This window comes from Phalacrocorax carbo, chromosome 17 (genome assembly GCF_963921805.1).
Source record: "Phalacrocorax carbo chromosome 17, bPhaCar2.1, whole genome shotgun sequence".
In the NCBI taxonomy this organism is placed as follows: Eukaryota; Metazoa; Chordata; class Aves; order Suliformes; family Phalacrocoracidae; genus Phalacrocorax; species Phalacrocorax carbo.
Window position 1 is genome coordinate 12396328 of NC_087529.1, and position 14661 is coordinate 12410988.

General features: G+C 44.9%; 1 protein-coding gene across 1 annotated transcript in view; it reads left to right on the forward strand.

The window, feature by feature from the left end:
* GALNT17 (polypeptide N-acetylgalactosaminyltransferase 17) overlaps positions 1 to 14661 on the forward strand; it is a 221134-nt gene that overhangs the window by 117461 nt on the left and 89012 nt on the right. The gene's annotated exons all lie outside the window — the stretch shown is intronic.

The following is a 14661-nucleotide window of genomic DNA, read 5'->3' on the forward strand; positions in this document are numbered from 1 at the left end:
GACTTCGGGCCTGTGTCAGCTAACTGCACTATCCAGTACAAGAAAACCTCCGTGCAGAGTCTCCTTGTTAAACCCTTTGCTCTCCTATTCCTCCTTTCCCCTTCCCCACGCTTGCATGGTATGATCTGGACTCTAACAGGTCGACCTTTGTTCCCTGTAAAACATGGGAAAAAGGTTGAAATTATCTGTAGTGTTGTGCTTCAGACTAAACTTAAAAAAACAATTCCAAAGGTCTTCTATATAATCATCTTAATGCTAGATATGAACAAGTATTGCTGAACAGCTTATTAATTGCCTCTGTAGAATGAATTTTTCAGCTCTTTCTTTTCTAGTGACTTAATATTTGGGAGGCGGCTTCAACAAGATGATCAACAGCTTCATACCACAGCCTAAAAATTGAATGGCCACTCGGTTCTCTCTTCCGCCCAGGTGATGGAGGTGAAGGGTGCTGTAGTGTCCCGTTGTACGCTGTTGCACATAGAAGGGGCAGCCAAGGAAAGTCAGTGTGACGGTCTTTGGGACTGCTAAGAGGCTGTGTTGATAAAATATGGTAGAGAATTTGTATTCTGAATTATGACACCCCCTGCATTTTGCCACTGTGGTTGCCTTACAGAAATCTTTTCTAAGAGGATAGGGCCCAGGAGAGGGAAGTGGAAGCCAGATTGCAGAGATCCAGTGAGCTCTTCTTTCATACCTTGTGGATGTGAAATGTTGTTTGAGTTCTGAAATCCAGAAAAATAGAGGTATTTAAAATATCTATAGAGCTCTTCTGCTCTGAAAGATTGTCTCTCATTAGCATCCAACATCAAGGATGCTCCCTGAAAAGAGGAATCTTCCCTGTATGTAAGTACAGTGGCCCATTAAATATCCTGCTTGGCCTTGTGTCCTGCACTTTATGAAGGAGAGGATTTTTTTGCCTGGTTCTGGGTGGGAGATTAAAAAGCCAAGGGAATACTAATCACTTGCAAACGCTCTTTCAAAATTCATGCAAAGTGTTAGCCACTGGGAAGCAATCTTTGTGGAAAGCACTGTGTTAGATCTGGGGTTTTCCACCGCAGGGTCTGGCTTATTAGGTTTAACCAGCAGATGGTAAAACCCGTTTGCTGCATGTTAGACGTGGCAGGGGACAAGGTGGAACTGGAAGAAAGCAGAAGGGTACAAAGGGACTGGCTGGGCTACCTTTTCTGTCTTGAAGAAGTAGTATCCTGCTAACAGCAGTGTGAGTCATACAAGCTAAAATTAATTTATAACAACGTGAAACTGTCTTAAAATGACAAAGTTTAACAACTGCGAACATCAGCTACGTGTAACAGCAAAAGTAAGCCAGTAGCAGATGGTTCATAAAAGCATCACGTCGGCTGTATAAATGGTCGCAGTTCAATTTACTGATGGGAATTGCAGGCCTTTATCATCAGCTTGACCAACTGAATCTCATTTTTGTCAACGAGATCTATCCATCTCCTCCTCCTTTCCTTTTTTTGCCCTGGGAGGAAGGAGGGGTGTTCAGCATTAACTCTTATGTGTAATACATGGCCTGGTTGTTCCCTCCTTGACCTGCTGATACTCCGGTGGATGTTTTTTTCTCTGTATCACAGTACTTCCCATAGAGGTCCCAAGCAAGATGAAGCATTTAATAGGCATGCATTAAATACATAGCTGAAGCAATCCATGTTACAAAGGCCTTGGACTCTGAATAGCTACAGAAAGGTGTTTGCAGGTGGAGTGAAGCATAGGAAGTGTAAGTGGCTTGCCCAAGTCCACACATCAAGCTGTAAGGAGGACAGGAATAGAGCTATAGGCCAGTACCCTGAAGGCAAAACACTAATTCACATCTTCTCTCAGCGCATTTATTTACTGTACCTGCCTCCTTTAAACTAAGCTCTTTTGTAAGGTGGTGTGTGCACTCTGTCTTGCACAGTACGAAGCAGAAAACAAATGACCCTGCTGAGAAAAAGTGCGTTGTGTTATATGCCATCCCATGAAAAATCTGCCAGGGTGCGATGCATCTGCCAAGCACATCCGAGACCACCACCTTTAATGTTCTAAAATCTGAATCAACCCTGAAGAGTGATCTAAGTGCTGGATAGTCCAAAAATGCCTCAGCATCACCAGTAAATGGTGGCAGTCCCCTGGGCTGACCCCAGCCGCCAGTGTGACTTGGCAGATAAGCACCCCAGATGATGGCATAGTAAGATCCTGCTCTTTGTGGCAGGGCGCTGACAGCAGCAGGGTGATGAATTCGGAGCTGCTGAGCCTGCTCTGTGTGTATAATTCATGAAGCTCATTTTGTGACAGTTTGAAGGACATCCCTGTCACTCCAGAGGCAGATCCTGGGGGCTGTCATGTCGTGAGCCAGCTCCAGGGAGCCCATGCGTGGTTTTGCACAGCCAAACTCTACACTCTTTCTAAAAGAGAAGCTGCAAATGTAATGGATGGGTCAGTTTTCTCATCTGGTGGCAATCAGCTGCAAAGCAGGTGTAGATGCTAATGCAAGGCATCCAGGGAAGTTGGTGCTTCCCACCTTTTGCCCCTGAGGCACTGAGGGACCCCAGTTGTGGAGGGGAGAGAGATTTTAAGAAGCTGGGACAAAGTATAGTGAGTTTGTACCGATTTCATCCAAACCAAAGGCTGCTGGGACAGCCACAAATACTGCTTGGCTTTGGAAAGAGGGAAACCACCACCACTGTCTTCCAAAAAAAAGTCTGCCTGCCTTCAAGAAGGTGCTGGAATAAATGTCTAATTACTAACAGCAGGGTTGTGGTAGTATATGCCTGTAATGGCTTGGAAGTCAGTGGCTGGGATTTTGCACACCTCGGACTAGCTGCTGGTTGAACACATCTTTTGGATTTAAGAGTGGCTCTGGGAGGGTGGGATGAACAAGGGGGGGGCCCATAGTGTGGGATATCTCCGTGGCCCTAAGGACAAGCGAAGCCTGGGTGGCCTCACTGCCGCTGCTGGGAGCACCTGAACACATGTAGGTCTTGATGCCTGGCTGCAGAGCTGGTCAGGATGGCTACTGAGTATGTTACCTCAAGGCCTAGCCCCAAATGCACAAACAGCAGGGAAGAAACTTGAAAATCCTGGTTGTTACTGATATCTCTTAAGGCATTTTGGTGAAAAAGATTCCTAGTGCGTTGCAGAGGATGAATAGTTGGCCAGCGAAGTCACTTTATAGCAGTAACACCTCACTTAACGTTGAACCTCTCCTGCAGTATTAGTGAAGCTAATGGGATTGCAGAACCATTTTTCTCATAGAAGTAGGAGGAAAGAGGGGATCTGCCCCAAATCGATGAGGTTCGGGATTGTAGGCATCCAAGTCACCTTTGAAAATCGGATTTTGGTTCTGAAGACCTCTAAGCATGGTTGAGCAATTTGCTTCAGTGAATCAGCTGAGGTTTTAGCATACAGTTAATGTTCATTGTGAACTCAAACTTTGTGAACTCTTGTAAACTGTCATTCACTGTAAGTGAAGACAATATCTATAGAGAATGAACTTCTCTATAGAGAGCTTCTCCTGCCCCTAAACTTTAAGCTGTACCTCTTGGTTTTCTTACAGAGATCAATATGTTCTCGTCCAACGTCAGAGCCTTCTCTGAGTGCTGCTGAATATTCAGCCTTGAAACAAGAGCAGGGGAAATAAGTGAGGCAGTGAAGTTGAAAACGCATCTTGACAAGAGCAAGGGTACCTAAACTCTCCCAGCAGTCGAGCTGGGATGCTGATGGGCAAGAGGTACTGAGCATCCTCACCGCCTGTGAGATTCTGCTCTGTGGGTAGATCTTGGAAAGGTAGCTGATGATCAGCACCTTGCAGGATTTGTCCCTTTATGCAGTAATAAGGATCAGACAAATACTGGCATATTTATCTTCTTCCTGAGATTTTATCAGAAAAATGGATGAGTTCTGAATTATTCACCATATGTTTCACACTTGGGTATCAGGCTTTGCACTCTCTCTCCCTTGCTCTTGGGGACTGGAGTGGTGGCGCAAGCGTGTGTCTCGGACCTGGCTACCATAACCTTCCTCCTCTGCTCAGCAACTTTGAAACACTAATATTTAATGCAGTGTCTTCCCTTCCTTCTGCTGCTGTTCCCCCTGGACTTTTCCACCCACTTGTGCAGTCAGCATGTTCTGTTCCCCCTCGCATATGGCGCGCATAATTTCCCATGTATTAAAAACCAAACCCAGGAAATATTTCATGGTCCAAAAAAAAAAAAACAGTGAAATTAGAAACATCAAAATGTGAAGGTTACTGAAAGGGAAGGAGATTCTACCCAGGAAATAACAAAGAAATTAGTCTGTTACCTGTCCTGTTGCATTAGTGAGCAGTATCTGGATGGAGCTCTTTGAAGAGCTGTGTATTTAATCATGGGAACTTCAAACATCTGGCTTTGGGGAAAGGGAGTGAAGGAGGCTGGCTTTATTGCCTTGGTAAATGCCTTGCAGCTATGGGAGGCTATTAGCAGGTGTCCCCCCACCTCCAAGCCTTCTCTTCCCCAGGCTGAGCCGGCCCTGTTCCCGCAGCTTCTGCTCCACCATCTTGGGGACTTCTGCTGTACTCCTTCCACCTAGGCCTGTCCTTCCCTTACCCTTGGGGACCTAACACTGGCTGATCTTCCAGATGTGATCTAACACATGCCGCATGCATTTGTAGGGTCTTCAAGTACTTTGAGACCGCTCTAGCAGTGAGGATGTCTGTGCTGCAAGCATCACGCGAGCGTTGTTTTCTAGCCGCTATCAGGACTGGTGAGCCAAGGTCCATTCTCTACAGGGACGTCTGGGCCCATGACCTGCTCGGTCAGACCCCGTAGCCAGCCGTCATTACTGGAAATATGTCAGAGGGGGCAGAGGAAAGCTATTTAGAGGTTATTTCAGTTTCTAGTGAACAGTGCCCTAAACCAAAAAGCTCCAAAGAATATTAGATCTGAGATCTGCTCAGTCCTATTATTATCATTACCGTTATTTGAAGGTTCTTCAGTTAAGCAAGTCTATCTTACATGCTTCCAACATATGGCCTTAGTAAATGATTGCCTTATTTATATCCCTGGAGTTTTGTCAAGCATCTGTTTCAAGCGCAGTGTGGCAAGCATGAAATTTTTGGTCACACAAAAGCAGCGCACTGTACGTATTTGTTAAGAAGGCAGATGTGATTTTTAGGTCAAATGTCTGGAGCGAGCAGCTTTATGTAGTCATGTTGGCAGTTGCCCATATACGAATAATGTCTTCTGTTAATCCTGGGACAGGAGTCTGGTTTGTCTGTACGTGATTCTGTGATGACAAGGGGAATGGTGGTCTCTATTTTCCAAAGATGTAGTAAATTTCTTGACTGTATGTGACCCTGGATCCAGCCTGCCTGGGATGGGGGCTTTCAGTGAAGCTGAATTACTTGGAAAATTTTGCCTCTTTATGCTCAAGGTCTGATCATATCTAGCTTTTAACTAGCAGAATGGAGTTATTGCTACTGTGCTAATGCACATGTAATGGGAAATAGTATCAAAGGAAAGCAGAAACGATGTGTGATTGGGATAGCATTACTCCTCTGAATTAATCTCATGAGCATTGCTGAAATTCCTTGTGCAGATTGCTGGTTCATCTGAAACGTGCTTTCTTTTTAGTTCAGTCATGCGTGGAGGAGCACAGAACTCTTTCGCTGGTTGGAAAAGCCAGAAGTCAAAATTTTGGTGCTGGATTTTTGCTGAAATGTTGCATTTCATGAAGAATGACGGCGAGGTTCTTTTCAAGAAAATATTATTGGAAGATATGCTCCTTCTTTCTTTTTATGACCCACCATAATGTTGAATGTATCGATTGTTGGGTCATCGAGGATACTGCATGAAACTTTACGTTTAAAAATAGGTAAGGAAATTAGTTGCCTAAATCAGGGATGTTTTATAAGAATGATCATATTTAATGTAATGAAACCCCTGCAGCTTAGTGTCCAGCCTCTGCGAGTGGGTGACGGGGTACCTGTGAAAAGCAAGAGTGAGGCAAGCCCAGGATGCTCTTTTGCCTCCTGCCTGAAGCTACGAGTGACGTGGGCTTAGCATCGATTTGTGCCTGGACCTGGGTGTTGAAAATGTGCTGCTGGACCTACCCTCCAGAAATTCTGAATATTCAGCTTTTCCCTGTGCTCTGCGGCAGTGCATCCCCAGCATCACTTCTATTTCTAATAACCTTTTCTTTTTGTAATTCCATGTCGCACATTCCTGCCTTCTAGCATCTTGTCTGTAAGAAATATCACGTAAACTATTCCCTGCTGAACCTTCTCATCTTCCAGTTCACTTCGCATTGCAGTTGGCCTGCGATATTTCCCTTCTTTTCTTTCTTGCTTTGGAGTACAGAACTGAGATGGAGGAATTTGCTGGCAGTTCTCATCTTCCAGAAAAAATTCCAAGTAATTTTAAATCCCTTTCCTGGGCATGGGAGATGCAGTGCAGATGTTGAACAGTGAAGCGAAGGGAGTGCACTCATTTTCTGCAGGATGTTATCTCCTGAAAGCACAAGTGCCATTCTTACTGTCTCAAGCCTTTAGGTATATCCTACACAAATGTTACTAATAAAAGTATTATAAATTATATTCCCTTTCTTATCCTTCTTGCCCGATGGAAAGAACTCTTATACCACTGGTATTGTTTTTCTGAAGTACTGTATTGAAGGGCGTTCCGTGTTTGTATAAATGAAAATATTTTAAAGATGAAATTGAATAGCTCTGGTTGTTTTGCAAACTAGTATTTGCGTGGAGGTAAGTACACACTGGTGCATGATATTAAGATCCTTTAAAAAGAAAGATACTTTAAGTGGAGACTAAAACTTTTCTGAAAGCTTTGGTTTGTCATCTGTTTTACTGGAAGCCACTTACTGCAGGTCTGAGGGGTGGCTTGATGTGTATCTCGGTGTGGCATAGCTGCATCTTTGCCTGGGCTGGATCATCCCCTGGCACAGCCTGTGTGAGAGCCACGTCCCTGAAGCAGCCACGTGCTGCCAACAACTGGGATGAACGGGTGTGAGCGGGTCGGGCACTGTAGGGACACGTGTAGAGCCAGGGTGAGCCCCGGGACTGCTCATGCGAGGACGACTTGCAGTCCCCATCCTCTGAGCTCCAACAACAACGTGCTGGTTTGTGCATCAAGCCCATGTTACTCCTTTTTAAAATGATGTCTCAGGAAATATGGCCGGGGTGCAGAATCCCTGGTGCCTCTGTGTAGGTCATACCTACCATGAATTATTCTCTGCTTTGGGAGAAAAAATAACCCAACCCCAAAGGCAGTACCCCTCCACCTCAGTTTCTTTTTAATTCATGCTAAGCTGTTATGTGATGCTTGTGAGAGAGCCCAAGCAGGTAAGTGCAGGTGTGGGGGACATGGGAACCTCGGGGACAGGTTTCCCTGCTTTGAGATAGCGCACTTTAGCTTTCCCTGGCCGCATAGATTGCTATGGGCAGCGTAACTGCTGGCTGGCAGCTCACGAAGTGGTCATTTCGAAGCCTGCATCATTTTCTAAGTCTCTAAGTACTCAGTGACTTTTGTTTGTCAGAGATTTTTGTTTCCGTCGTTATCTGACATGAAGGATCTGCCCATGTCTTCACATGAATGCAGCTGAATGAGAATCAGGCTGTCATCTGAAACAAAAATGTCACTCTGGGTTTTTTTGGTGGGGTTAATCTAATCTAAAACCAAAGTTTTCATGTCTAAGAAAATAACTAATAGGCTGTGGGTGGCCTTCTTTAGCTGAAAAGTTAAACAAGTTGGGTCTTTTGGTTGAACTGAGTATTTTTTTTAAATTAAAAATATTTTTTTTCCCCAAAATAGTTACCCATCTCTGGCCATAAAGTCCAGCTGGTACTTGCCTTTTGCCGTTAACTTCATGTAGGAGGTGTTTGCTAATAGATGGTGAGAGACGGAGAGGTGATGAGGTAACAGAGCAAGAGGCAAGCAGTTATGGTTGCAGGGGTTGTATTGCAGTGGGTAAAATAAAACCAAACTGCCTTGATAAACAGTTGATTGAGGGGTTCGTAGGATGTCTCTGGATTCTTCCTTCTCATAAAACCACCAGAGATCATAGTGTAACCACAGACATTTGGGTCTCTGTGCGTGTCTGTTGTTTGACTCAGTGCAGTCAGTCCCTTACAAAGAGGAGGGATGTAGTGGCTTTCTGTCATACGGCATCATCCTCTTTTAGCCGTAGACCATTTGCCATCTCTCATGGCAGTGTCTTTTTGATTGTTTATATTGTCAAAGTGGGTGGCTGATAAAACTATAGAAAATTGTGAAGCAGCTGGTGTTTAATTGGTGTGTTCCTTATATAGCTGATTGGCCGCACTGATCTCACTCTGACTGGGCTCAATCCAGAGCTGTTCAGCTGATTGTGCTGGACGTTTGGCGGGGCTCTGTAACTGAGAACATGAATTAATGCCATATGTTTCTGCCTTAATTAAAGCCTGCAGTTGCTAGAAGAGGTGGGGCAGATACAGAGGGCTTAGCTTTGTACGGAACTGCTCTGTCAAAATCCTGAAGACCATGGCTAAAACCCTTTCCCCTACTGACACTGATTGCAAAACTCTCTCGAGACAAGATTTTCCATTGATTGAAGAAGGATGGGTTAAGATTTAGGCCTGGTGTTATTTATTGTTGCAAGAGCTCTGCTATGGGATGTGCTTTGCAGAAGGAAAAGTTTGACTTTCCTGTTTTCGTTTGCATATATCCAAGTTACGACTCCTACACACCTTTTCAGTCGGCAGAGAAAGTCATCTTGTCCCTTCCCCCCTTGGAAGCAGTGAGCTTCCAAACCAGGGCTGAGATTAGGCCTTAAGCCTCCTTCAAGTCTGGATGAGTTTCAGTTTGGCTGAGATGCCTATAAAGAAATAAAGGAGTATTGTGGCTTGGAAAAACTTGTGCTCAAATATGCGTCTGAGAGGTCAGAGATGTTCACGTTCAGACTGGATCCATTGCTGCTCCACAGGGTGTAAATCAGCTGGTGTCAGCAGCCATTGTTAAACGTGTCTTACTGTAACTAAGAGTAGGTGCCACAAATAAGATGCTCTGCCTTGTGCGCTGCCTGCTACGGCTTGTACAGCATGTCTGCCCACACGGAAAAATATTCAAGAAAATAATAAAAGCAAACAAGGTTCTAAGGTCTCCTCTGGAATAATAGTTGTGATGCTAAATTCATGCAGTTCTGACTACAGAGCTATGCAAATGTTTCCCCATTAAGGAATTACTCTCTCTTGCAGCAGGATTAGGATTTGCTGCTCGTGAATCTGGGGGGCGGTCGGGCAGTGGTGGGGCACTGCCTCTCCTCCTGCATCATGGGATCCATCATGGGAGATGATCTTCCTTGAAGAGAACTGTGTGGTTTTTTTCCTAGTCAAAATGGTCTAAATCAAACACAAAGGATAGGTTGAAACAGGTAAGCGGTAAGCATGAAAATTGTCTCGTGTATAACATGCAGGGCACGGAGAATGGGAATGGGGAAAAGGAAGCACAAAAGGCTGTTAGCCAGGGCACCAGTCTCTTTCTTTTCTGTTTGGTTTCAGCTTCCCTTAAAATTCCTGCTGTTTATCCACTTTGCCCACACGGGAGCCAGAAGCCTTCCTGCTCTCTTCTGTCAAATTAAATTAATGGGAAGAAAAAACAACCACACAGATGCTCTAAATCCCAGGCTAATACTGCAGAGTGTTGGCTCTTGCATCTGATTCTCAGTGTGGTTCAAAAGCAACTCTGGAGACACTCAGGGCACTTAGAAAGGCAAAAGAGCAGCAATTTTTGTGTTCATATCGAGAGCTGAATTTTTCATTCAGTTCTGGAAGGTGAGATGTGGATCCTTGGCTTGCCTGTGATCTCTTTTTGCATATGTGTGCATGTGTGACGGGGCTGATCTGCTGCAGGCAATGCACAGGAGTTTTCCATTGACTACATTGGCCAGGTCAGCTTTTTTGCTAAAACAATTGTATTAAAAAACTTTTGGGAGGCTTCTGTGAGTGTGAGGGAAGCATCTTACCCCATCTGCAGCTCCCTGGGAGAGCAAGCCACCTGGGAGAGGCAAAGATGGAAACCCAGCTGCTTGCAGAAAGCAACCTGCGCGCGGTTTGGCAATTTGACTTTTTTTTGGGGGGGGGCAGTTTGCTTCTTCCAAGATCGCTTGAAGTCGTCTCTCTGCCCCGTAACGCACTGCAGCCAGCACAGGACCTGGAGAATAGCTCCACATCAGCTGGCCCCAGTCACAAATGCACTGCCATGAGCTACTGCAGCGCTTAAGGGCAGAACCATTGTGTTCTGTGGATGCAGACACGGTTTTTGTGCAGGGGAATAATTAAGGCAGAGGTTGCAACAGTTGCGGCACAGCATCAGCCATCTCCTTATTTTTTATTCGTTGTCTTTTCAAGTACAGAGAAGAGCCAAGGGGAGAGTGAAATAGGCTTTTGGCTTTAACCATGCCTAAGAACCCAGATCGTCCTTCTGTAAATGGCTTTGACTTGGCTCTTTGTAGGCAGCTCAGACCTCCTTCTGCCATCACTGCACCCCTCCGATAGCATGTGCTCTGCTGCCGTAGTTCCTCTTTCAGCACTTTATTTTCTTTCTTGTTGCCTGGATGACTGGGTTACAAAGGATGCGCTCACACACTCCAGATTTAGGGCTGGAATCTCATGGTGCCGCTGGGGGTTTTGCGTAAGTGATGCTATGTCCATGGATTTGCCTTTTCTCTTAAAAGCTGTTGGAGGGTGGGAGGAGTTTTGCAAACCTTCAGGTGGGTGGAAGCAGTTTTATCAGTATTACTTATAATTGAGCTTTTTGTGGCCTCAGCGAAAGCTGAGGCTCTGGATCAGTAAGCTGAAGCTGTCGGACATCAGGAATCTGAAGCTGTTGGAGCTTGTGGTCGATGCCAGTGCCATGTTTAGGGTTTTGCTGAGCTGGAGCCTATATGAAGATCAGCAGTAAGCACTGATCCTATGGAAAATGCATACTCTAAGCTTTGTTCGCTTACTCTTCTTTCAATTGAAAACGTATTATTAAAGTAGGTACTGTTTGTGTAAGACCAACATTTGCCAAACAGTATTTCTAGGTGCTAGTGGCTAGGTATTTCTGAGGACAAAGTTTTAGTTTGTTTTGTGTTTTTCTCCAGTTCGGGAGATGCTGCCAGCAGGACAGCTTGTTTCCACAGTGTCTTTTGCTGTACCCGGCTTTGCCTGTTAATGCTGCACATCTGCAGGCATAAAGCAGCAATTTCTAAAAATGTATATGCTGTACAGTGCTTTGTATGACAGTGTTCTTTTACTTTTTGAAAATTGCTAGTCAAGAATCTAATATCACAAGCCATCAATATGGTTTTCTTAACTCAGAGTAAATTCTTCAGCAGGAGCATGCCATCCACAATTTAGTCTCTCAGCTGTTAAAATGTCAGATTCTCTCCTCTCAGTTAAAGCAGGGGTGGTGAAGTGGGACCTCAATAAAGAGGTTCTTCAGTGTAGCATTAATGCTGAAGTGTTCGGGTGAGTTTCACAAACAGATTACAAACCTTTTCATTATGGCACTTGTCCTGTGTGGGTTATGTACAGGTTACCCCACAGCTTCAGAACAGCTTGGTTTTGCTGTTCAATCCCCATTTTTGATTGACTCCTTAATATTGCAGCGCACTGTTAAAAATCAGCCTCCTTCTGCACCTGGCTGGCAACAAAGGGGTTAAAACTTTCCTTGCCTCCTTTGCTATTCTGTGGTCTGTCCTTAGACTGTTAAAACCAACATGTTTTTTCTGATGAAAGGCAAAAGTGGAGCTAAAGTGCTTATGGCTCTTTTGGCACACAGTGCTTTATAGAAAGAGAGGGCATAAATGTTAGTCCACAGGGTGAAACTGGCAGCAATTCCTAGCACATGCCTTTATTTTTTGTCTTTCCGTCCCGCTGTTAATTTTGTACAAGCAAGAAGCCTCTGCAAAGATACTTTAAAAATGCAATTTCACTTACTACTTGTTTGTTCAAGAATTGGAAGCAGTTTGGATTAGACAGCATGGAGCATGTCCTTGTGATATGAACCCATTGCAACCCATGGTTTGGTTCTGCAGTCTTTGGATTTGCAGGACTCTGCAGACAATCCGCTGATGGAGGTTTCCCTACTAATCTGACTTTTCTTCTAGGAGTTCAGGCACCAACATCCAGTCCCTCCAGTTTTTTCCAGACCATGAATTCCATCAGAGTCTTGATTTGTTTAAAGCCTGCAGCACGCTGGAGGTCTGCCAGGGCAAACTGCAGATCCTTTTCCTCAAGGAATCTGGTGCTGCTTAACTCTTAGGCAAAACACAAATAAAAGAGTCGGCCTTTTGTCCGCAAATATATTACGGCAAGGGACAAACGCTTTGTTAGCAAAATGAGAATGGCAAAGCGCTTGGGATTCCCTGTGTAAAAATGTCACCTTTTTCAAGGAAATGGAAGCAGCTCCCTCTCTGCTCCCAGCTGCGTTTTTATGCATCAAGATAGAAAACTGTATTGCAGAGCTGAAAGACTCAACCATGTCAGATCCTCCTCCACACCATCTGCGCTGTGGCGGGTGAAGGGGGCAGTCCCCTCTGCCTCCCGGAGAGGAGCCTGTGCCCGTGCCGAGCCCAGGGTGCGGGGAGACAGCCTTCCCTTGACCTCTCCTTTTTTGTCCTGGGAGCCTTGTTGCCCGGTCGGGTGAGAATTGCAAGAAAGCACCTGCAAATGCAGCTAAATGAGCATTCGTGCTGACTCCTACAGTTTGACTGTGTAGTCAGTGAATGGTTATGTTCCTTGGGGTGACAATCTGAAGGGGAAAATGGACCTATTTTCCTTCGTGTCCTGAGGATGCTGATTTCAAATGAGCTCCCGCCGTAAGTGTATAAGCGAAACCCTGGCTTTTCATTGGGTCCAGTTCTTCTTGGGCTGACGCTGCCTCTACCCGTGGCCTAGCCCATTCATCCCGACTTGCACAGTCCCTAATTAGGAGCTGCCAGAGAGCGCAAGCTGGCTGATGATGTACATGGGTTGCTTACGTGAGCAATACACGGGTTGTTTGGTTTTTTTCCTAAACATTGAAGGTGAACTCTTGCTGCCAAGGAGCTTGCTGAGAGTCTTGCCAACTACTTCAAGAAAGCCTTGAATCTAAGTTCTCCATTAAGAAAATCAATGCATTTGGTGTTTTTGTTTTGTCTTGTTTTGTTTAAAAAAAAGCAGCAAAAAACCAACAACAGCAACAAAAAAATCCCACCTAAAAACCCCACAGCAGACTCTGAGTGGGTTTGTGCTGAGTGTGCCCATTCCAGCAGAAGTCAGTCACAGGCTAGGCTGTTGTGCTCAGGCTTTGAGCTTTGTACCAACCTGAAGTCAGTAGATCTACGACGATGATATTGCGTGCATTGTGGTCAGTGATGCTTCATCCCACCGTCTCAGAGAGCTCTTGCACCAGAAGTAGTGGTCCCCGACCTGTGTGCATCTATGGGGGAAACCCATAGAGCCTTAAAATTTTCATAAGTCTTCTGGTGTGAAAAAATGTACCTGGGACTGGATGTGATTTCTGCTTTTGAAGGCATTGGCCTTAACTTGTCTGACCCTTAAACAGGCAGTTTGGTTAAATTCCTTTGCAAATATTGGGACATCTCATTTGTGGTTGGGTAGATCTGCTCTAATCCAGATGGAGGTGAATCCAAAACGGCCTCTCCACCTCTGAGTTTCCTTACCTGGCAATCAGCTTTACCAAATTTGCTTTTATATTTCGATGCACTTCTTCCCATATTCATTTTTCTTTTCTGTCTGCTTCGCTCAGTGTTTAAAATAAAATAAACCCCAAACCTTGAGAAATGAGAATGACATTTACTATTAAACGCTGGAGGCACAAAATGTATCTGTTATATTTCTCAGGAATTGTGCTTCTGCGCTATGGATGCGTGAAGGGTAAGATAAACCTGAGAGCTGCCCTCCCTACGAATAGGCTCGTATCAAGTAGTTGTCAAAATAAATGCATTACTCAGCTTCTTTGAGGTGCTTACAGGGCTATTTCAGTGCGCTCTCATTTACCCACAAAGTGAAACTGCTCTGTCTGTCAATAACCATTACTCGCGTCCCTATTCTTAGTACGAGCCTACCGTGAATGTAAACACATTCACCTAAATTCTGTCTGCAGAAATATCTGTGGAATTTCCAATAACTTCCGTCTCCTGAATCTTTAACTCCAACATCCGTCGCAGCAATAGATCAGAAAGCAACACGGGTCTGTGCAAGACTGTCTAATAATGAGGGGCTCAGTCATCACCCCACGCGTATTTCTCATTGTGCCTTGAGTTAGTGTTTAGGAGGAATTTAGGTTTAGGAGATACTTCTGAGTGTTTGAAGAGAACTAGGACTGGTCGGTGAGTTGTGGTTGCACTGGAGGTTTGAAAGTGACTGTGCAAAATAACCCTCTCGTGGAAGAGGTGCTGTGTGACTGCATTCACAAGCACAGCTAGGCATAACGATGGCATTAATCTCTCACTGCTCTTTTATTCATGTTGCTGCTTAGGGGCTAGCTGAGCTGACAGGGACTTGTGCTCTGTTCCTAGCTGTCAAGGGAATTACTTTTTAACTCTGCTTTGTGACAGCCTACAGTTTCATTTGCGTGTTTGTCCCCAGATGCCTGGTTTTGGCTTGCAGCATCTTTGTTATAGGCAATGATTCACCAAGAG